This window comes from Pan troglodytes, chromosome 3, assembly GCF_028858775.2.
Source record: "Pan troglodytes isolate AG18354 chromosome 3, NHGRI_mPanTro3-v2.0_pri, whole genome shotgun sequence".
Taxonomy (NCBI): Eukaryota; Metazoa; Chordata; class Mammalia; order Primates; family Hominidae; genus Pan; species Pan troglodytes.
The window spans coordinates 119,158,472-119,184,066 of NC_072401.2; the positions used below are offsets into that span (position 1 = coordinate 119,158,472).

At 33.1% G+C, this 25,595-nt stretch overlaps 1 long non-coding RNA gene across 1 annotated transcript in view; it reads right to left on the reverse strand.

The window, feature by feature from the left end:
• LOC107974383 (uncharacterized) overlaps positions 1-25,595 on the reverse strand; it is a 162,067-nt gene that overhangs the window by 36,035 nt on the left and 100,437 nt on the right. Inside the window, exon 5 of the long non-coding RNA XR_001717096.3 lies at positions 13,235-13,319. This is a non-coding gene — a long non-coding RNA (uncharacterized LOC107974383). The remainder of the gene's footprint in view (positions 1-13,234; positions 13,320-25,595) is intronic.

Genomic DNA, 25,595 nt, shown 5'->3' on the forward strand with positions numbered 1-25,595 from the left:
AAATCAGAGAGGTCACACACAAATGGGGAAACTTTCCATGCTCATAGATAGAAAGAATCAATATTGTGAAAATGGCCATACTGCCCAAAGTGATTTATAGAGTCAATGCTATTCCTATTAAACTACCATTGGCATTCTTCACATAATTAGAAAAAACTACTTTAAAATTCACATGGAACCAAAAAAGAACCGGAATAGCCAAAATAATCCTAAGCAAAAAGAACAAAGCTGGAGGCATCATGCTACCTGACTTCAAACTATACTATACTACAAGGCTACAGTAACCAAAACAGCATGGTACTGGTACAAGAACAGACACATAGACCAAGGGGAAAAAAATAGAGAATTCAGAAATAAAACTGCACACCTACAACCATCTGATCTTCAACAAACTTAACAAAAACAAACAATGAGGAAAGCACTCCCTACTTAATAAATGTTGCTGGGAATGCTGGCTAGCCATATACAGAAAATTAAAATTGGACTCCTTCTTATACCATATACAAAAATTAAGAGAAATTAAAAACTTAATTGTAAAACCCCAAACTATTAAAAAAAAAAAAAAAGTAGAAGAAAACCTAGGCAATACAGTTCAGGACATAGGCTCAGGGAAAGATTTCATGATGAAAACACCAAATACAATTGCAACAAAAGCAAAATTGACAAACGGGATCTAATTAAACTAAAGAGCTTCTGCACAACAGAAAAACTATCATCAGAGTGAACAGACAACCTACACAATGGGAGAAAATTTTTGCAATCTATTCATCTGACAAAGGTCTAATATCTTAAGTCTACAAGGAACTTAAACAAATTTATTTAAAAAAAAAACCACACAAAAGACCCTATTAAAAAGTAGACAAAGGACATGAACATACACTTCTTGAAAGAAGACATTCATGCAGCCAAAGACATGAAAAAAAGCTCAACATCACTAATCATTAGAGAAATGCAAATCAAAACCACAATGAGATACCATCTCCCACCAGTCAGAATAGTGATTATTAAAAAGTCAAGAAACAACAGATGCTGGTGAGCTTGTGAAGAAAAAAGAGTGCTTTTACGCTGTTGAGTAAAATGCTTTTTACTCAAGCGTAAATTAATTCAACCATTGTGAAAAACAGTGTGGTGTTTCCTCAAAGACCTAGAAACAGAAATACCATTTGATCCAGCAATCCCATTACTGAGTATATACCCAAAGAAATATAAATCATTCTATTATAAAGATACATGCACATATATGATCAATGCAGCACTATTCACAGTAGCAAAGACACAAAATCAACATAAATGCCCATCAATCATAGACTGGATAAATAAAATGTGATATATATATATATACACACACACACACAAAAACACATATATATATCACATGGTATATATATATTATACTTACATATATATATACCATGAAATGCTATGCAGTCAAAAAATACATATAAATAAATATATATTTTTTATATAAATATAAATTTATATAAATATATTTTTTTATATAAATATATATTTATATAAATATATTTTTTTATATAAATATAAATTTATATAAATATATAAATTATTTTCATATATTTATAGAAATTATTTATATAAATATATAACTTATTTATATATTTATATAAATTATAAATATAAACTATTTATTTAATAAATTATTTATATAAAAATTTTTATATAAATATTAAAATTTCTATATAAAATATTTTATATAATTATTAAAATGTTTATATAAAATAAATATCTATATAAATAAAAATATTTCTTTATATAAATATTGTTATACGATTTATATAAATTATTTATATAATAAATAATTTATATATATAATAAGTCATATAAATTATTTATATAATAATTCATATAAATTATTTATTTATATAATAATTCATATAAATTATTTATTTATATAAATTATTTATTTATATAATAATTCATATAAATTATTTATTTATATAATAATTCATATAAATTATTTATTTACATAATAATTCATATAAATTATTTATTTATATAATAATTCATATAAATTATTTATTTATATAAATTATTTATTATATAAATAAATAATTTATATAATTATTTATTATATAACTAAATAATTTATATAAATAATTTCTATAAATTATTATATAAATAATTTCTATAAATTATTATATAAATAATAATTTATAGAAATTATTATATAAATAATAATTTCTATAAATTATTATATAAATAATAATTTCTATAAATTATTATATAAATAATTATTTCTATAAATTATTATATAAATAATTATTTCTATAAATTATTATATAAATAATAATTTCTATAAATTATTATATAAATAATAATTTCTATAAATTATTATATAAATAATTATTTCTATAAATTATTATATAAATAATTATTTCTATAAATTATTATATAAATAATAATTTCTATAAATTATTATATAAATAATAATTTCTATAAATTATTATATAAATAATAATTTCTATAAATTATTATATAAATAATAATTTCTATAAATTATTATATAAATAATAATTTCTATAAATTATTATATAAATAATTATTTCTATAAATTATTATATAAATAATAATTTCTATAAATTATATAAATAATTATTTCTATAAATTATTATATAAATAATTATTTCTATAAATTATTATATAAATAATTATTTATATAAATATTATATATATAAATAATTATTTATATAAATATTATATATATAAATAATTATTTATATAAATATTATATATATAAATAATTATTTATATAAATATTATATATATAAATAATTATTTATATAAATATTATATACATAAATAATTATTTATATAAATATTATATACATAAATAATTATTTATATAAATATTATATACATAAATAATTATTTATATAAATATTATATACATAAATAATTATTTATATAAATATTATATACATAAATAATAATTTATATAACTTATTATATACATAAATAATAATTTATATAACTTATTATATACATAAATAATAATTTATATAACTTATTATATACATAAATAATAATTTATATAACTTATTATATACATTAATAATTTATATAACTTATTATATACATAAATAATTTATATAACTTATTATATACATAAATAATTCATATAACTTATTATATACATAAATAATTTATATAAATTATTATATACATAAATAATTTATATAAATTAGTATATCCATAAATAATTTATATAAATTAGTATATCAATAAATAATTTATATAAATTAGTATATCAATAAATAATTTATATAAATTAGTGTATCAATAAATAATTTATATAAATTAGTGTATCAATAAATAATTTATATAAATTAGTATATCAATAAATAATTTATATAAATTAGTATATCAATAAATAATTTATATAAATTAGTATATCAATAAATAATTTATATAAATTAGTATATCAATAAATAATTTATATAAATTAGTATATCAATAAATAATTCATATAAATTAGTATATCAATAAATAATTTATATAAATTATTATATCAATAAATAATTTATATAAATTATTATATCAATAAATAAAATATAAATTATATATAAATAAAATATACCATGGTATATTTTATACCACAGTATAAAATATATACATACCATATTTAAAATATATACATACTAGATATAAAATATATACACACCATATATAAAATATATACACACCATATATATAAAAATATATATACACACCATATATATAAAAAATATATATACACACCATATATATAAAAAATATATACACCATATATATACAATATATATACACCATATATATACAATATATATACACCATATATATACAATATATATACCATATATATACAATATATATACACCATATATATAAAATATATATACACCATATATAAAATATACATATACATATACACCATATATATAAAATATATATACACCATATATATATAAAATATATATATACACCATATATATATAAAATATATATATACACCATATATATGAAATATATATAAACCATATATATAAAATATATATACACATATATATAAAATATATATACACATATATATAAAATATATATACACCATATATAATATATTTACACCATATATAAAATATATATATATACACATATATAATATATATACACCATATATATAAAATATATACACCATATATACAAAATATATACACCATATATAAAATATATACACCATATATACAAAATATATACATACTATATATATAAAATATATATATACCATATATAATATATATACCATATATATAAAATATATATATATATTTATAAAATATATATATACCATATATAATGTGTATATACCATATATAAAATGTGTATATATATACTATGTATATAAAATGTATATATACTATGTATATAAAATGTATATATACCATATATAAAATATATATACAATGGTATATTTTATTTATTATATATAATAAATGGTATATTTTAATTATGTATAATTTATATTTTTGTATAAATATATATATTTTATATATATATACACCATGGTAGATTTTACATATATGTGTATATATGTATATATGTATATATATGTATATATGTATTTATATGTGTATGTATGTATATATGTGTATATATATGTGTATATATGTGTGTATATATGTGTATATATATATATATACACATATATATATAGACACACCATGAAATGCTATGCAGTCAAAAAAAATAATGAGATCATGTCCTTTGCAGGGAGATGGATGGAGTTGGAACCCATTTTCCTCAGCAAACTAACACAGAAACAGAAAACACATGTTTTCACTTATAAGTTGGAGTTGAATGACGAGAACACATGGACACAGGGTGGGGTGGTGGGGTGGGAGGGCATCAGGAAGAATAACTAATGGATGCTAGGCTTAATACCTAGGTGATGGGATGACCTGTGACAAACCACTATGGCACATGTTTACCTATGTAACAAACCTGCACATCCTGGAAATGTACTCAAAATAAAATTTCAAGGAAAAAAAAGGAGAAGTAAAGAAAACAATACATAAATGCACTTGAAACATTGCCTGGCACATAAATAATAAACAAAAAATTTTTAAAACTTTTAAACAGAATCAAAAACAAGTAAAACTAGTTTATAACAAACAGAACTCACAGTAATCATTACTCTTGGGAAGGGGAAATGATCAAAAGAGGGTGAAAGGGGGATATTGATTGTTGATAATGTTCTGTTTCTTGATCTGTTGGTCAGATGGATTATTTCCTTTGGGAAAATTTCTTGAACTACACACAGTAAGTACACCTTTCTGTATGCATGTTATCGCTTAATAAAAAGTATTTTAATTACAAGAAAACACAAAAGAACAACGATAAAATGTTATAGATTTTTTCCCATTATGTTTAGAAATTGTGGCTGAAGATATCCCTGGTTTTTATGGAGATGAATAAACATCCTTAATGGGCTGGAGACTTCTGATTCTAAACATGTGTATGGATTCTGAAATTCTACACCAAAAGTATAAATGTATTTGAAACAATTTTAAAATATCTGAAGAAAAACTAAAATTTTTATGCTAACTTCATAGTTTTTGGGATTTACTTTTAAAAAATAGGAACTACCACTATATGCTTCAGTAATAGTTAATTTTACAAAACCAAATATACTTAATAAATTTATAAAGATGTATTTTAAGGATTCTGCTTTATGTTTATTTGCTTATATGCCATCCTATCTTACTACACTGGAAAGCACTTAAAGGCAAGAGCTGTGTCATTTATTTTGCTATTTCCACCATCTGGCATAGGTTCATAGTATCTTATGCATGTTTTTGAATTAAAGAATAGCATGGCAATAGGTGAGTTAAGATACAGAAAAGATAAGTATATTTTCTCCACTTTTCTTCTTATCACACCCCAGTCAACCTTCCTCAGTCCACAAGCCATGAGGACACACAAGCAGCACTATAGAGACGGTATCACAGCAAGGAACTGAGGCCTTAGCCAAGAGCCAACACCAGCTAGACAGCTGTGTGAGGGAGCCGCTAGGGAGGTGGACCCACCATTCCAGGCAGTACTTCAGGTACTTGTATCCTGGCCAATATCTGGCTGAAAACACCTGAGAGAGTCTCAGCTAGAACTACTGAGGTAAGCCACACCTGAAATCCTGAGCAACAAAAAGAAGAGGTAGTAAACATTTTTGTTCTAATGCACTAGTTAAGATAATTTGTTACAGATGAAGAGGCAATCACATGGCTAGAAATACAATACTTTAAGTACACAAATTCAATTATTGACAGCAAAGTACTGGAAACAAGCAAATTGCCCCACCATAGAAGATAATGAATTATGGTACATTTGTATGACAGAGTACTCTGCAGCCATGTAGAAGAATGACAAATGTCTCCATAAACTGATACGAAGTAGTTTCCCATATAAATAATTACATAAACTAAAGACCTTTAAAAATACCTTAACAACAACATCACCCAAGAAAGCAAACAACTGAATAAATGAATCAAGTGTAGCAAAGTCTGATTATTCTGGAATCTGTACTTTCATAATATTCTTGTTTCGTTGAGTATTGTTGATTATTTCATGCTAAAAATTTTAAAACCTAGAAAGTTAAACAAATTATGTAAAATAGTTTTATTCACTATGAAAACTTCCTTCTGTTTACGTAAGATTAGACCTGCAGTTTCAAGAAAAGGAATCATAGCTGTTTAGCTACCCACTCTTCCTTCCTTAAGGTTTCAAAAACAAAAAAATTGAAAGATGCAGGATGGGCCAGGGGCTCATGCCTATAATCCCAGCACTTTGGGAGGCCGAGCTGGGTGGATCACCTGAGGTCAGGAGTTCAAGACCAGCCTGACCAACACGGTGAAACTCCATCTCTACTAAAAATACAAAAAATTAGCCAGGTGCGGTTGTACGCAACTGTACTCATAGCTACTTGGGAGGCTGAGGAACCAGAATTGCTTGAACCCAAGGTGGAGGTAGCGGTGAGCCAAGATAGAGCCACTGCACTCCAGCCTGGGTGACAGACCAAGACTCCATATTTAAAAAAAGAAAACAAAGAAAGATGCATACATTAATACCTAATCGGATTTTAATTGTTCTCAATCCAAAATGGTAGAGAAGCACTCATTTGAAAAATTAGGTTCTACCATCTTTTCACTCATAAGAATCTCTAGAGACCGCTAGGTATTACTCCACAGAGTGCAGGAATGAATGCATGCATCTTGGCAGCATTTGCTGACCCTGAAAATGTGCTATTAATTGCCCAAGCATTAAAACACATTCTGCTCTGTAATTATCTTAAATATAATAATAATCATCTCACTACTTTGGTAAAAAGCATTGGGTTTAAAAAGCACGAATAATTAATGAGACTTACTAAATTTTATTATCTTGATGGAAGAGAAAATGTAAGTGCTCTACCCATAACTTTGTGGAAAATCATCTGTCAACTCCACCGGACCCACAAAATAAGCAAAATCTATGACTTTCGTTTATTTTTGTAAGAATAAATCGTAATAATTAGAATTTGGAGATTGGGAAAAAGGAAAATCCTTGAATCTTATTATTTAAGAGAGAATTGTCCCGAAATTTTGAAATAGAGTTTTGTTTTGTTTTTTTATTTCATGCACCAAGAAGGAGATATTCATATGTTACCCTTAAACTACAATTCACAAGGCTAACATTCAAAATAGGTTAATCAGCAGGGCACAGTGGTTCATGTCTGTAATCCCAGCACATTGGGAGGCCAAGGCGTGCAGATCACCTGAGGTCAGGAGTTTAAGAACAGCCTGGCCAACATGATGAAACCCCATCTCTACTAACATACAAAAATTAGCTGGGCATGGTGGCGTGCACCTGTAATCCCAGCTACTCAAGAGTCTGAAGCAGGAGGATTGCTTGAGCCCAGGAGGCGGAGGTTGCAGTGAGCCAAGATCACACCACTGCACTGAAGTCTAGGTGACCCAGCAAGACTCTATCTCAAAACAAGCAAACAAACGAACAAAAAACAAAGGTTGGTCTTTTATCGAAATATATTCAGTTAAACATATGCAACTGGAAGTCCAAAAAGCAATCACAGAAAAGAGACTGGCTTGCCCAAATATGGTAGAAATATAGCATTATTTTGATCCTAAAACATTCACAGAAGGAGCTGACCGAAGGACATGGTTTTGGGATCAAATATTTCTACACCACTGGAGTTGTTCTAAGGTGAGAGTAGAGGAAGCTGTAGGCCTTAGACCCAGTACAGGAAATGTGTCCATTAAAAAAGCAACCAATACAAGCAGCTGAAATAAGTCCAGCACTGTTCTCTGTGATATGCAGTTATTTCCTAGGTTTATTATCAATAATACCAGTCATTTACCTCAAGAAAATATAATGAACTTTTGTGTTATCACAGTCATGATTTTTTTATCATAAAGATTAATACTGTCTAAAAAGTCTTTAGCTCCTTTAACTTTACTCAAACAACTAAAGTACTTAATGAGAAATGTTCCAACCCTTTCTAGTAATTTGAATTATTAGATCCAGTACCATAATACTATAATCTCAATGTATAATAAACTCTTCTTAATATTTTACTCTAATTTTATTTATTTATTCCAGATTTATTAAGGAATATTTGACAAAGAAAAATTGTGTATATCTACAGTGTACTATGTGATGTTTGGACATAAGAATACACTGTGAAATCATTAAATCAAGTTAATTAGCATATTCATATTTTTGTATGTGGTGAGAACATGTAAGATCTACTCTGTTAGCAATTTTCAAGTATGCAATAATTATTAACTAGAGTCATCATGCTATATAATGGATCTCAGGAAAGAGCAACATGTCAGTCAAAGAGCACAAATTATCTTCCTTAAAGCAAGTCTTAAATCCTATAAAGAAAAACAAAACAAATAACAACAAAAACTGAAAGTCCTATAGCTCTGCCTTTTTATATTTTTAACTGATTTCGATTATTATGAATTGCGGCTTATTGATAGTGATAATGCTTTTCATGCTCTGATTCTCCAAAATGATCTAAATCAAGTTTAATAAAGTTGCGGCAAAGAACGATTTCATTATTTCACTCCTTTTATGGCTTCATAGTATTCCATGGTATATAAGTACCACATTTTCTTTGTGCAATCCACCATTGATGAGTGCCTAGGTTGATTTCTTGTCTTTGCTATTGTGAATAGTGCAGCAATGAACAGACAATGAACGTACGAATGCCTGTGTCTTTTTGATAGAACGATTTATTTTCCTTTAGGTATATACCCAGTAATGGGATTTCTGGATTGAATGGTAGTTCTGTTTTAAGTTCTTTCAGAAATCTCCAAACTGCTTTCCACAATGGCTGAACTAATTTACATTCCCACCAACTGCGTATGAGCATTCCCATTTCTCTGCAGCCTTGCCAGCATCTATTGTTTTTTTGACTTTATAATAATAGCCATTCTGACTGGTGTGAGATGGTGTCTCATTGCAGCTGGAGGCCATTATTCTAAGTGAATTAATGCAGGAACAGCAAACCAAATACTGCATGTTCTCACTTACAAATGGGAGCTAAACATTGAGTACAGATGGACATAAAGATGGGAACAATAGACACTGGGGACTACTACACACAGGAGGGAGGTAGGGGGTGTGGGGTGAAAAAATACCCCACAAGGGATCCATACCCCAAACCTCAGCATCACACAATAGACACGTGTAACAAATCAGCACATGTACCCCCATATCTAAAATAACAGTTGAAGAAAAATAAAAGAATGTGAAGCCTCTCGTCCTTCTTTTAAACACTTCAGTGCTTTGACAGTCAATATCTTTTCTTTAAATTTCTTCTCCCTCTCTTCTCCTTTGATATCTTTCCTAACCATTCTTTATATCAGCATAGAAAGTTACATTTTGTCTCCTACCTTTTTCAATATGCTGTCCTGTGTGGTAAGGAAATGAAAAACAAACTCTTTTTTACATTATTATGATTTACATAATATAGTATATATTCCATAATATAGTGATATATTCCAGTGGCAGTGGGAATGGGGCATTTGGAGAAGGCCGGAGGGAAACATTTCGATCTGTAAGTACCAAGGGGAAATAAACATAATGATGGCAGTAACGCTACAGTGCTGACTTGGGGAGAGTTACAAAAGCTGTAAGCTTCATGGAAAACTGTCACATCATGAGTAATCATATTCATCATCATACACATGTCAGTGACAAAGTATTAAGTGGAAGTGTTATATTCAAAGAGAGATTTTTGGTCATCCTCGACTATGATTAAAACACTTTCTTAGAGGCCCCAAGTTGATCCAAGAGAAATAGAAATATGTTTTTATTAATTTAGTATGCACTGTGATAAGAGAATTAAAGAACATCAGATTGAAGTAAGCATGTAACATACATCCTTACTATGGATGTAGGCATTAATTGCTATTGACCACTAAGTCTATCTGAGTATATATAATTAGAATAATATTAAATTTAAAAAAAACTAAGTTATGAGTAATGAATGTATAAAAAGGTATTGTTAATTGAGATATAATTTTATTTATATGATAAACTTAATACTAGGTGAGAAGTTTAGCACATTTGCAGAACATATATGCACTTCTAAGTGTCACTTAAAGGCAGTTTCACTAAAATTCACTACTAGGTGGCTAGAACTTTAATGTATATAAAAGCTAAACTTCAAATTTCTTTTGCTATATAAATCATAAAATGCCTTTGAAAATGCCTTTGAAAGCATTGACTGCTTTAAATAAAGTGCAAGCCCTGTTATAAAACGTTAGTGACAAAAATTAATTTCAAAAAGTAAATAATTTCAGAAAACGTATGTGCTTATATATGATTCATGATCCTAAAAGAATTAAAAATAACTCTAAAGTTATTGATTTTATCCATCCTTTTATAAACAATAGAAATTTAATTTCAGAATTTACAAAGAAAATGTCTTTAAATAAGGCAACTATCAAGTTTCTGCCTGTTTCCAAATTTCCATAATAGAATAAATGTATCTCTAACTTACAAATGTGCATAATTTCAGTTATTTTATGATAACCCTTCACTGGCCTTCTAGATATTCTTACCATTGCATTTTAGTGCATTGTATTAATAATGTCTTGATGTATCTTGTGGCTTAATTCAGTGTTGTTAAAGGTGACCTTTTGATTTGATTGTTTAGCTGACTTTGGTGCTAATAAGATAAAGAATGAGGTGTCTAATGAACCTTGTATATGGAAATAATGATAGATGGCTTATTTGCAATTCTACAGACGCAGCACTGCCAAGGCTGCTGAGGAGTCTTTGGATCCTAACTAATTTTAGAGAGGTTTTATTGATTACACAGAGACAGGGCACATTTTAATCATTTTTACAGCACTGTATTGCCTGAGGTACCAAAATCCATTAAACAAGGATTATAAACTTTATTTTAAACTGGATCCTAAATTGTTTCTTGATGTATAGTCAACAACGGCTCTGTAATATCAATCACAGTTACTAAGGCATATTAAAATCAACTTGTTTAATTTTAATTGCTCATATGCCTGACCCTCTGAGAAGCAGCTGTTCATGAAGCTAAATTACTTTTCTCCCAGATAGGAGTTTCATTTTAGTTTATGTTGCGATCATTTCTTTCCTAAGGCTACCAACATGTTCTGTTTTTTACATGTCTACTTTTAATTTTTTCTTCCTATCTTTAAAAATGTACTAGAAATGACTCCAAGATATGACATTTTTTGTCATTCTCTACATCTTTTAATCTTTCTAGGGAATAAGTATTTCAGTTAAATTATTTGAGTTGAATATTAAAATCATACAAGAACGTATGCAAATATTTCATGTGGATGTATTCTTACAGAATAAAAGTAGGATAACTAGACCATACACCTGGGAGCAAAAATATTTAGTTTGTTTAACAGAATGTGAGTTTTCTTGTTTTAAATCAGCACTTTGTGTGTTTGATGTATTGCATAGATTTAGTATAAATATGTGTACTCATTAAATATTTATTAAAATGTAAAGGATTATGAATCAATACCCATATTGTGTAACACTTGAGAAACAAAGGGGGATAGAAAATAAACCTGTGAGCATGACTTCTCTGGGAATAAATTGACTTGAACAATAAGAATACCTGATTCGAGACCTGGTTTTCCCACTAAATTATTATGTGACCAACAGGTTAGCTAATTCATTTGGAAATCTATTTCCATGTTTTTAAAATAAAAATAAAATTTTTCTTAAGTGACATGGAAATTTGAATTTTATTATGTCAGTACATCTGACGTATTTTAGAAATGTTAATATCCTTTCTTAGTGTTCATGTGTCTATATACACATTTGTTGACTCAGATATAATATCTACTCAATTTGTCTAAGAGTCAATATATATACAAATACCTATAGAAAGGAAACTGGTAGAGGGAGGAAAGAATGCAATATGAGGAAGAATTAATCTTAAAACCATGTATTTTACGTTAAAATGAGCTTCATGCATTTTCAAAGCTATAGGTTCAAAATAACTAGATCAACACTTAAAACCAATATCTTACTAGTTTCATAGTGGTCTAGCACTAAAACTGCATTACCACAAAATACATCCATTACATGTATATGAAGTGAAATCTTAATTTTCTTATTTTTTCTTCAACTCTCTAGCTTCAACTCAATAAAAATGTTTAAAAATTAACTTTAATGTTTTGAATTTCAAATGAAGTTGAATACCACTATTGGTGACATGTCCTTAAACATAAGTTGAGTAGGAAAATTACTAGCATTATCATATTTAGTAATATGTATATTACCTCACTTTTTTAATATCAAAATGTGCCCACTTATGCATCCATTATAATTATGAGTCACTGATTATTCTGATCAAACCATTAAAGATGCAGGAATGAAATGTCAATGTTGGATTAAGGTTTTCCTTTTTTTGTCTTTAAATGCATTCCAAGTTAACATCAGTAAAACACTTTGTCAATTTCCTAAGGAAAAGAAATAAGTATAGCATGACATGGTATACCACTTAGTGTTGGCTAACTGGTAACAATCCACCCCAAGATGTACTATGTATTGGTCAAATTTAACAAATAATTATTACTTTTCATAATACTTAGGTTTGGTTGAGAAATTCTGGCAAAGGCAACTAAATTGAGGCTGATGTATAGGATCATCTCATTCACACGTCTGGTGACTCAACTGGAATAGCTGAGGCTGCTTTCTACATGGTCTTTCATCCTTCAGCAGGCTAGCCCAGGCTTCTTCACATAATCGTAGAAGTATTCCTAGGAATAAAGAACAATTCCTGAGGGGTAAGAATTTTTCTCACTTTTATTTAGGTCACTTTTGCTATGGTCCCATTTAACAAGTCCCATGGCCATGCCCAGTCAATGTGGGAGAGGACTACCAAAGGATGTGGATACAAAGAAGCATGAATACACTAAGGTCCAGTATGATATAGTCTATCACACAAGGCATCATGTACTATTCTTATACTTTTTACATATTTATATATGATTAATACTGTTGATGTCCACTTACATCCCTTTACCTGAGGGGCACTTTTGCACCTCAGCTGCTGTAGGCAATACCTACAAAAAGTGTGTACTTTTGACTAGTTAGAGTTATGAATTTTTTACCATTATTAACAACCAAAAGAATTCTGACCAGTACCTTATTATTTCTGTTCTTTAATACAACAATAAATATACAATTGCAGCAAACTATACCTTAAGTACTTAGTTTGATATCAATTTTTAAGACTGAAAATAAGTATTTATAATCTAATTTATTCTTTTAATTTTTTTCCATACAATTTAAGGCTGTTACTAAACACTATGGTGGGTCACATTTATTGTTTATATGAAAAATCAGGAAAGTAAAAACAAAATACTTGCCAAGGCCAAGTGATAAGAAAAGTTGGTATTAAAGAACTGAGGTCATATTTTACTTTTAATATGGTAATTGAGGAAAAAATGAGTATATATTAATATGTAGAAATATGTTAGCATTTAACTATAATTTAAGAAAGTTAAAAATAAAACTCAGAAATAATTAAACAGTATAAATACTTTTAATATGCTTATCTAAGATGGTATTTTATATAATTATCTGTGAAATTAAATATTGAGGTATATAAATCTTTTTGAACTCATCAGATGTAAATGTCAACAGTGCTTCTGGCAATAATATTAAAGTATCTTCTTTGTTTATATTTTGCTATTTAAAGGGTATTTTTTTCCCTTTGAGAGTCTTTCATTGCAATTCTAACTCCCCAATAAGCACCATTCACATAAGATATAACTTTTTCTATGTATTAAATTTTAGATCTACATAGATCCTTCTGTTTGTATAGCCCTGCAATGTTACCTTAAAGGCTTCATTTCTCTAACATTATTTTGTCAACTCTTGTCACTTAAGACTATGTTCTCACTTTATTTAAAATCATTCAAGAATAACATTGGTAAGTTATTCTTTCCTAGGACTTTTTGTCTTATTGAGCCAGATGGTGTCAGTGTGTCACAAATTAAAATTTCCAAAGCAAATACATTCATGATATTGTTACTTGGAAAACAAGTTTGTTAGGAAATAAATAACTGCAGTTGTCCCTCAGTATCTGCAGAGGATTTGTTCTAGAACTGCTGGCAGATACCAAAATCCATATATATTCAAGTCTCATAGTCAACCTTTCAGAAGCTGCAAATACAAAAATCAACATTCCGTTGAGGAGGGTTTCAAATTCCATGAATACTGTATTTTGGATCTGCTTTTGTTGTTGATGTAGAACCTGCCAATGTGGACAATCAACTGTGTTTATTGAAAACAAAACAAAACTCCATGCAAGTGGATCTCTGCAGTTCTAATCTGTGTGGTTCAAGGATCAACTCTGTATCTTAAATTTCCAGAGTTATTCCTCATCAATGCCATTTTCTGCATATAGACCAATTTCTTCAAATGTAGAGCAAACGTGTCTGTATTAAAACCTTTAAAGGAGTTTAAAATGTCTAATTAATCTGTTTCCCAAAATTTATGAGAAAAAGGAGTTTAAAATTAAACTGCACTAAAATAAGTCTTCTGAAACCATGCTTCTAAGGGCGTTAAAGAAAATTCATTTTTTTCTCTTAAAATGCAAATTAGATATCTAAATAAATAGTTTGCATACCTCAGAGCTCCAGATCATTAAATAAGTCCAGCCCACATTGTGACTGTGTGGATAGTCTCCCACAAAATGGAATTTTGTTCTATCTTAACATTCTTGAAGACTTGTCAAAGAACACAGGACCAAAGGAAAATCAACATTATTATACTGTTTATAAAGAAAAAGATTGTTCTACATCATATATGAAATATTTATCACATCTGATTCATAGACTTGGCTTCTTAATTTGGAAAACTAATGCATACATTTGCCTAAGATATCAAGGCCCAACCTACTCCACAAACTGGTTTGTAACTTCCAGTTTTAGGAAGGTGCAAACTCAGAACCAAAACTTGAGCTCTCCCACCTCTCATCTAGCACACTTTTAAAGACACTGTCAAACGATTTCCTCAATGGTGATTCTGACATCCAATAAAGGGGGCATTATATTTTTACTTACTAAAAAATCTCCAGCAACTACCATCGTTTCTGGCATATAGTAAGTAGGCATTCAATAAATTCAATAAATATATTAGGTTGGTACAAAAGCAATTGCAGTTTTTGCTATTAAAAGTAATACCAAAAACTGCAATTGCTTTTGCACCAGCCTAATATTATGCTAAATTAATTTAAGTTTGGCCAAAAGCTGCCTCTGAACTCCAAATCCCTGTATTCATACATTCCTAAACTGCAATTTAACAAGTATATCCTTGTAACAAATAGCTGAGTTTCAGCCAATTACAGGCCGCCAACTGACCAGGTCATGTCTGATACAATTTGGCTGTGACCCCACCCAAATCTCATCTTGAATTGTAGCTCCCATAATTCCTTTGTGTTGTGGTAGGCACCCAGTGGGAGATAATTGGATCATGGGAGCAGTTTCCCCCATATTGGTCTCATGGTAGTGAATAAGGCTCACGAGATCTGATGGTTTTATAAGGGGAAAGCCCTTTCACTTGGTCCTCATTCCCCATTGTCTGCCACCATGTAATACTTGCCTTTTGCCTTCCACCATGATTGTGAGGCCTCCCCAGACACATGGAGCTGTGAGTGTATTAAATATCTTTTTCTGTATAAATTACCCAATGTCAGGTATATCTTTATCAGTAGCATGAACACTAACTAATACAGTAAATTGGTATCAGTGGAGTCGGGGGAGGCTGTAAAGATACCCAAAAATGTGGAAGCAACATTGGAACTGAGTAACAGGCAGAGGTTTGAACAGTTTGGAGGGCTCAGAAGAAGATAGGAATATGTGAGAAAGTTTGGAACTTCCTAGACACTTGTTGAATGGCTTTGACAAAAATGCTGATAATGATATGGACAATGAAATTCAGGCTAAAATGGAGATGAGGAACTTGTTGGGAACTGGAGTAAAAGTGACTCTTGCTATGTTTTAGCAAAGAGACTTGCAGGATCTTGCCCCTGCCCTAGAGATCTGTGGAACTTTGAACTTGAGAGAAATGATTTACGCTATCTAGAAGAAGAAATTTATAAGCAGCAAAGCATTCAAGATGTGACTTGGGTACTGTTAAAAACATTCAGTGTTAAAAGGGAAACAGAGAATAAAAGTTCAGAAAATTTGTAGCCTGATGATGCCATAGAAAAGAAAAACCCATTTTCTGAGAAGAAATTCAAGCCGGCTCCAGAAATTTGCATAAAAAACAAGGAGCTGAATGTTAATTGCCAAGACAATAAGGAAAATGTCTCCAGGTCATGTCAGAGACCTTTGAGGCAGGGCTTCCCATCAGAAGCCTGGAGGCCTAGGTGGAAAAAATGGTTGCGTGGGCCAGGACCAGGATCCCTCTGTTGTGTGTAGTCTAGGAACTTGGTGCCCTGTGTCCCAGCCACTCCAGCCATGACTAAAAGGGGCCAAGGTACACCTCAGGTCATGGATTCAGAGAGTGCAAACCCCAGGCTTTGACAGCTTCCACATGATGTTGAGCCTGTGGGTGCATAGAAGTCAAGAATCCAGGTTTGAGAAAATCCACCTAGACTTCAGAGGATGTATGGAAATGCCTGGATGTCCAGTCAGAAGTTTACTGCAGGAGCAGGGCCCTCTTGGAGAACTTCTGCTAGGGCAGTGTGGAAGGTAATGTGGGGTGGGTGCCCCTACACAGAGTCTCCACTGGGGCACTCCCTAGTGGAGCTGTGAGAAGAGGACCACTGTCCTCCAGACCCCAGAATGGTACACCAACAGCTTGCACCATGTGCATGGAAAAGCCACAGACACTTAATGGCAGACTGTGAAAGCAGCTGGGAGGGAGGCTGTACCATGCAAAACCACAGTGGTGAAGCTGCCCAAGACCATGGAAACCCACGTCTCGCATCAGCATGACCTGCATGCAAGATGACGTGCAGTCAAAGGAGACCATTTTGGAGCTTTACGATATGACTGCCCTGCTGGATTTCCTACTTGCACAGGGCCTATAGCCCCTTTGTTTTGGCCAATTTCTCCTATTTGGAATGGCTGTATTTGCCCAGTGTCTATACCCCCATTGTATCTAGGAAATAACTAACATGCTTTTGATTTTATAGGCTCATAAGCAGAAAGAACTTGCCTTGTCTTGGATGAGACTTTGGGCTGTGGACTTTTGACTTAATGCTGAAATGAGTTAAGACTTTGGGGGACTGTTGGGAAGGCATATTTGGTTTGGAAATTTGAGGACATGAGATTTGGGAGGGGCCAGGGAAGAATGATATGGTTTGGCTGTGTCCCCACCCAAATCTCATCTTGAATTGTAGCTCCCATAGTTCTCTCATGTTGTGGGAGGGACCCAATGGGAGATAATTGAATCATGGGTGTGGTTTCCTGCTTACTGTTCTCATGGTAGTGAATAAGTTTCACGAGATCTGACGGTTTTATAAGGGGAAACCCCTTTCACTTGGCTCTCATTCTCTTTTGTGTGCCCTCATGGAAGACATGTCTTTTGCCTTCCACCATGATCGTGAGGCCTTCCCAGACACATGGAACTGTGAGTCCATTAAACCTTTTTTCTTTATAAATTACCCAGTCTCATGTATATCTTTATCAGCAGCATAAAAATGGACTAATACAATGCAAATATATAAAGTAAATGCCTCATCACACTATGTCCAAATAAAGCAAATGCCAAGCAGTAACCAGTCAAACTCTTTCTGTACCTCAGTTCCTTTTTCTGTCTATAAACCCTCCCTGTCAGTGTTGCTGGATGGAGACCTCTGAACCTCTCCTGATTTTGACTGCTGCTGGATTTATAAATTGTTCATTGTTGGCCAGGCTCAGTGGCTCATGCCTGTAATCAGGCACAGTGTCACATGCCTGTAATCCCAGCACTGTGAGAGGCCAAGGCGGGCAGATTACCTGAGCTCAGGAGTTCACAACCAGCCTGGGCAATATGATGAAACCTCATCTCTACTAAAATACAAAAAATTAGCTGGGCATGGCGGCATGCACATGTAGTCCTGGCTACTCAGGAGGCTGAGGCAGGAGAATTGCTTGAGTCTGGGAAGTGGAGATTGCAGTGACTGAGATCACACCACTACACTCCAGCATGAAAAACAGAGTGAGACTCCATCTCAAAATAAATAAATAAATAAACAAATAAATAAATAAATAAATAATTGTTGCTAAATAAACTCTTATAAATTTAATTTGTCTAAAGTTTTTCTTTTAACAGTTCATTGTCAGACTGGAATCCTAAGTAGACCTCTAACAATCCCTGAAAGCACTCAGTGACCAAGAGAAGGTACCCACCAGGGCCCATTGTGCCCACTGATCTCTCACAGCCGTGGGGGTGTGAGTGAGTTCTCTCTTCTCTTCAAGCTCCACAAATGTGTTTTGAGCTCTCTGAGTTTATTTGAGCACTTTTGATCTAGAGTGAGTATGGAAGCCATGACAGAGACAGGATTGGGTCCTGCAGGGAGGCTTCAGGTGTCTGACTAGACCAGACATAAGCTAAACTGGGTTCAATAGATAGGTGGGTTTACTAGAGGACAGAATCATGGGCTCATCTGGATCCAAAGAGTCTAGAACTCCTCCATCTGGGGCACCAGCCGATTACATTTATAAAATCTATAGACCCAGAATCACTGCTTTTCTAGAGAAACATGTAAATCATACCAAGATAACTTTGAGTTACAATGTCCACAGTAGGAAAATTTCTTACAAAAGGCAAACAGATGCATATTTTTATAGCTACATCAATACAGGTGTTAGCAGTGGTGAATCTGTATAGATCTGCAGCAACCTCAATTCTTGCCTCCTCGGAATAAAAAATTTGATGGAGGGGCATAAAGCCAAAGGAGAGACCAAGGCAAGTTTTAGAGCAGAAGTGAAAGGTTATTTAAAAGTTTAGAGCAGGAACGAAAGGAAGTAAAGTACACTTGGACAAGGGCCAAGTAGACAACTTGAGAGATTGTGTATGGTTTGACCTTTGACTTGGGTTCTTATACATTGGCATGCTTCTGGGGTTGAATTACTTCTCCCCTGATTCTTCCCTTGAGGTGGGCTATCTGCAAGTGCAGTGGCCTGCCAGCACCTGGGAGGGGCTGCATGTGCAGTGTGTTTACTAGAGTTATACACATGCTCACTTGAGGCATTCTTCCTTCACCTGTCTGAATGTTCCCATAAGGTCATATACCGGTTAAACTCTGCCATTTTTGCCTCTTAGTGTGCATGCTTGAGCCCACTCGCCTGACTCCTGAGATCTTATCAGGAAGCTACTGATGACCAGTTTCAGAAGTTTCTATCTATTGGGAGGCTGCCTTTCCCTGGCACTGGCTGCAACCAATTATTATTTTAGAGAGACAGTTAACAACCACCTGACCATCACCTGGTGGTCCCCTGACATTCCTTGAGTGGGAGCCCTCTCCTGCCCTGCTTATATCTGCCTGACTACCTACTAGTCAGGCAGGGACCAAGAGAATGTCTTTGTACATATTTTAAACCTAATCCAGTGGGTCTTAAACTAAAACACTCTGTGCTCTGAGATATCTGCCTTTATTGTAAGCAAGCCATTGGAAAAGAGTGTTCACTTTTACACCAGCCATCAGAGGGACCCCTCCCTTTGGCATAAACTATTATTTTTTATTTCCTTTTTTTACTAGAAGAAGCCCTCAAAGTCTTCACTCCCAGGAAAATAATTGACCAAGGTCTCAGAGAGAAGAGAGAATATTTTTGTGGTGGGAGTTTCAAATCAAGTCCAAAAAGTCTCCATGTCTGAACCTATCTAATTGACACTTGGACCATTTTCAGAGAAAAATTTCTAAGAATTAGTGTCCCCTTTTCTCTAGTCAATTTTGCTTCTTTCATAGGAAACTCAAAGTTGATGGATACCCCTCTTCTATATGGAACCCCTGCTGACTATATGGACTATATGCTCTGCCAACTCTGTTCAACACTTTCTTGTTATCATGGTCTTCTCTATGCCCCAACACTCCTTCTCACGAGGAGAATGGTGGAGGGGGGTACCTGAATGAAACTGTGATAGAGTTTGACTCTGTGTCTCACCCAAATCTCACCTGTAGCTCCCATAATTCCCATGTGTTGTGGGAGGGAGCTTGTGGGAGATAACTGAATCATGGGGGTGGGTCTGTCCCATGCTGTTCTCATGATAGTTAATAAGTATCACAAGATCTGATGGATTTAAAAATGGGAGTTCTCTTTTTTTAAATTTAAATTTAAATTTTAAATTTTAAATTTAAAAATGCACAAGTTTTCTCTTTGCCTGCTGCCCTCCATGTAAGATGTGACTTTCTCTTCTTTGCCATCTGCCATGATTGTGAGGCTTCCCCAGCCACATGGAAATGTAAGTCCAGTTAAACCTCTTTGTTTTGTAAATTGCCCAGCCTCAGGTATGTCTTTATCAGCAGCATGAAAATGAACTAAAACAGTAAATTGGTACTGGAAGTGGGGTGTTGCTGAAAAGTTACCTAAAAATGTGGAAGTGACTTTGGAACTCAGTACCAGGCAGAGGTTGGAACAGTTTGGAGGGCTCGGAAGAAGACAGGAAAATGTGGGAAAGTTTGGAACTTCTTAGAGACTTGTTGAATGGTTTTGACAAAAATGCTGATAGCAATATGAACAATGAAGTCCAGGCTGAGGTGGTCTCAGATGGAAATAAGAAACTTGTTGGGAACTGGAGCAAAAGTGACTCCTATTATGTTTTAGCAAAGAGACTGGCAGCATTTTGCCTCTGCCCTGGAGATTTGTGGAATTTTGAACTTAAGAGAGATGATTTAGGATAGCTGGTAGAAGATATTTCTAACAGCAAAGCATTCAAGAGGTGACCTAGGTGCTGTTAAAGGCATTCAGTTTTGTGAGGGAAGCAGAGTATAAAAGTTCAGAAATTTTGCAGCCTGACAATGTGATAGAAAAGAAAATTTTGTTTCCTAAGGAGACACTCAAGCCGGCTGCAGAATTTTTTATATGTAATGAGAAGCCGAATGTTAATCCCAAGACAATGGGAAAAATGTCTCCAAGGCATGTCAGAGGTCTTCACAGCAGCCCCTCTCATCACAGGCCTGGAAGCCTAAAAGGAAAAAGTGGTTTCATGGGCTGAGCCCAAGGTCCCCGTACTTTGTTCAGCCTAGGGACTTGGTGCCTGGGTCAGAGACACTCCAGCCATAACTGAAAGGGGCTGATGTAAATCTCAGGCTGTGGCTTCAGAATGGGGCAATCTTCAAGCCTTGGCAGCTTTCCACCTGGTGTTGAGCCTGCAAGTGCACAGAAGTCAAGAATTGAGGTTTGGAAACCTCTGCCTAGATTTCAGAGGATGTATGGAAACACCCGGATGTCCAGGCAGATGTTTGCTGCAGGGGTGGGGCTCTCATGGTAAACCTCTGCTAGAGCAGTGCAGAAGGGAAATGTGGGGTTGAGACTCCACACAGAGTCCCCACTGGGGCACTGCCTAGTGGTGCTATGAGAAGAGGGCCACTGTCCTCCAGACCCCAGAATGGTAGATCCATTGACAGATTGCACCATGCACCCGGAAAAGCCATAGATAATCAACACCAGCCCATAAAAGCAGCCAGGAGGGAGACTGTACCCTGCAATGCCACAGGGGCAGATCTGCCAAAGACCATGGGAGTTCACTTCTTGCATCAGCATGACCTAGATATGAGACATGGAGTCAAAGGAGATCATTTTGGAGCTTTAAGATTTGACTGCCCTGCTGCATTTTGGACTTGCATAGGGACTGTAGCCCCTTTGTTTTGGCCAATTTCTCCCATTTGGAATGGTTATATTCACCCAATGCCTGTACCCACATTGTATCTAGGAAGTAACTAGCTTGCTTTTGATTTTACAGGCTCATAGGTGGAAGGGACTTGCCTTGTCTCAGATGAGACTTTGGACTGTGGACTTTGAGTTAATGCTAAAATGAGTTAAGACTCTGGGGACAGTTGGGAAGGCATGATTGGTTTTGAAATGTGAAGACATGAGATTTGGGAGGGGCCAGGGGCAGAATGATATAGTTTGGCTCTGTGTCTCAACTCAAATCTCATCTTTTAGCTCCCATAATTCCCACATGTTATGGGAGGAACCCAGTTGGAGATAATTGAAACATGGGGGCAGGTCTTTCCCATGCTGTTCTTGTGACAGTGAATAAGTATCACAAGATCTGATAGTTTTAAGTAATTGGAATTTCCCTGCACAAGCTCTCTCTTTGCCTGCCACCATCCATGTAAGATGTGACTTGCTCCTCCTTGCCTTCCACCATGATTGTGAGGCTTCCCCAGTCACGTGGAACTGTAAGTCCAATTAAACCTCTTTGTTCTGTAAATTCCCCAGTCTCAGATATGTCTTTATCAGCAGCATGAAAACAAATTAATACATTCACCATTACACATGCCACAGTCAAATCCTCTCACAGTTCACGGTTGTATCTGGCACCACCAAAAGCCAAAGAGGTCAGGATAGGTCATGCAATACAGGAAAGCAGAGCTATGAAGAATCTGTCCATGACTCTTGGAACTTCACAAAGAAAAAAGAACACCCAAAAAGAGATAAGCAGCACCTTTTTTCTGAGTTTTAGGGGTTCAAGTCATTAAAGGCCTTCTCTAGACTTTTTCTTGGTACCAAAGATGATGACGAGGGAAGGAGAAATGGGGGAAAGAAAGGTAAATGAAAGATCATTTGTTTTTAAAGACAGGAAGCAAACACAGAAACCAAGTGCATGGTTTTGTTTTGCTTTGCTTTGCTTTGTTTCTCTTTTGCAGCTCTGAGGAATTTCAGCCAATTCAGAGAGGTCTTGTTATCCATAATCTGGAATTCTTATTAGGATTTTACCAAGTAAGGTGGAGTTGGTACTGATTGGAGTTGAGTCTGATGTGAGACAGATTGGAACAGACAATGGCAAAAAAACCCAATATGACTATTAAGCGTTCAAATCATAAGGAGAAATCAAGATCAGCTGGTTGTTAATCTTAACTTTACTCAAAAAAAAAAAAAAAACCCACAATTTCAGCTACGTATCTAGTAATGGGTCTCAGGCTGAAGACTGCTCTCTATCATCCTAGAAGCAGGAAAAACCTTCCCAGTTGGAAGCAAGCTCAGAAAGGAGTTACTCGCCTTCCATCATCATGGAAGCAGGCCAACTTACATTCATTGTTGGAATCAAGTAAATCTCCAAAAAAGTTGTAAAGCAAAATAAACTTTAGATCTCAATCAAATTTTGGGAGATCAGGGATCCTCTTGGCATTGGGGGCAGGTCTCAGAAAATTGTGCTATTGGTTTGAGCCATAAAGACAGCTCAAGCTGTTACCAAGAATCAATAGGAGATTTGTCAAAGGTCAGGGGAACTTCCACTGGTACCAAGAATCAATAGGAGATTTGTCACAGGTCAGGGCAACCTCCACTCAGAGTCCCTTCATCGTCACCCAAATGTAAACTTCAAATATCTTAGACAGGACTCAGCCAGCTTAGAAAGTTTGTTTGGCTACAGTTAAGGATGTGCCCATGACACAGGCTCAGGAGGTCCTGATGACATGTGCCCAACATGATTGGGGTACGGCTTGATTTTATACATTTTAGGGAGACATAACACATCAATCAATATATGTAACATTCACATTGGTTGATCTGGAAGGGCAAGGCAACTAGAAGCAGGGACTTCCAGATCATAGGTAGATTTAAACATATTCTGATTGGTAATTGGTTGAAAGAGTTATTATCCATAGAAAAGAATGTCTGGGTTACGATAAGGGGTTGTGGAGACCTAGGTTTTATTATGCAGATGAAGCCTCTAAGTAGCAGGCTTTAGAGAGAATAGACCATAAATGTTTCTTATCAGACTTAAGGTTTATGTTAACATTAATACTGGAGGGGTATAATGAGGAATGTCCAAACCCCACTTCCTGTCATGGCCTTAATCAGTCTTTCAGGTTAAATTTTACAGGGCCCTGGCCAAGAGGGAGTCCATTCAGATGGTTGCAGAGGTCTCTGAATGTTATTTTTGGTTTATAGAACTAAGAGTTCAACATAAGAACAATGTGCAAATGAAAAAGCAATGTCCATTATTTCATGTATATCAAGCACAGCAATAAAACAAACAAAAATTATGGTTTCAGGTGTTTGCTTTCATGATGACATTTACATGTTATACAAATAGCCAACAGGGAAATAACTTGATGATGGCTAGCTTTGTTTTGTGTTAAAATGTGTCTACTTCAAAATACTTTCCCAAATCCCTTTGGTAACTTGCACCTTGAAGTTTTGCAAATTTAAATAATAAATATTCATTAAATATCAAGATTATTTTAATATAATATAAAATACTGAAACATTAATTGATGAACATAAGTTTAAATTTATTTACCTTGGACATCTTGTTTTTTATATGGTATGAAGAAGCTAAGTATATTTTGGTCTGTTAAACAAAAATAAATCATATTTTGATGATGCACATATTTTCAGAAATTACAAAATGGTGTTAATCCACAGAATGCTGATTTGCAAATGCTAATAATTAAAATTCTAATTAATATATGCTAATTAAAACTAAAAATAATAAGAGTAACAACTTCATATGCAAGGAAAGTAAGACAAGTTTTTGTTAATTAAAGCAATGAGGTATGGAAGACTTGTTCTGTTAAGGAAAAAAGTCATTATTGTCCTAAAGCAGAATGACTAGTTGTTTCAAAATGGGAAGAGAAAAAGTATTGGGACAAAGCCTAAGTAAATAAGGGAAGTTGTAGGTTTGTGGAAGATGAATCTTGTGAAACAAATGTTATGTGTTATGAAGCTGGCTAAGATTAAAAAGAAATTATTATCTTTTCTAAACATTTAGCATCAATTAAAAAATTCACTGATGCAAAACTAGAATTTTGTTCTGTCTAACAATTTGATCCTCTGTTAAAACAAATAATGCTTTTGGAGTATTGGTTGGCTCTTAATAGGAGATTGTGAAAGGTGTTCACCTTTCAGGAAATTGGGCTGGGAAGT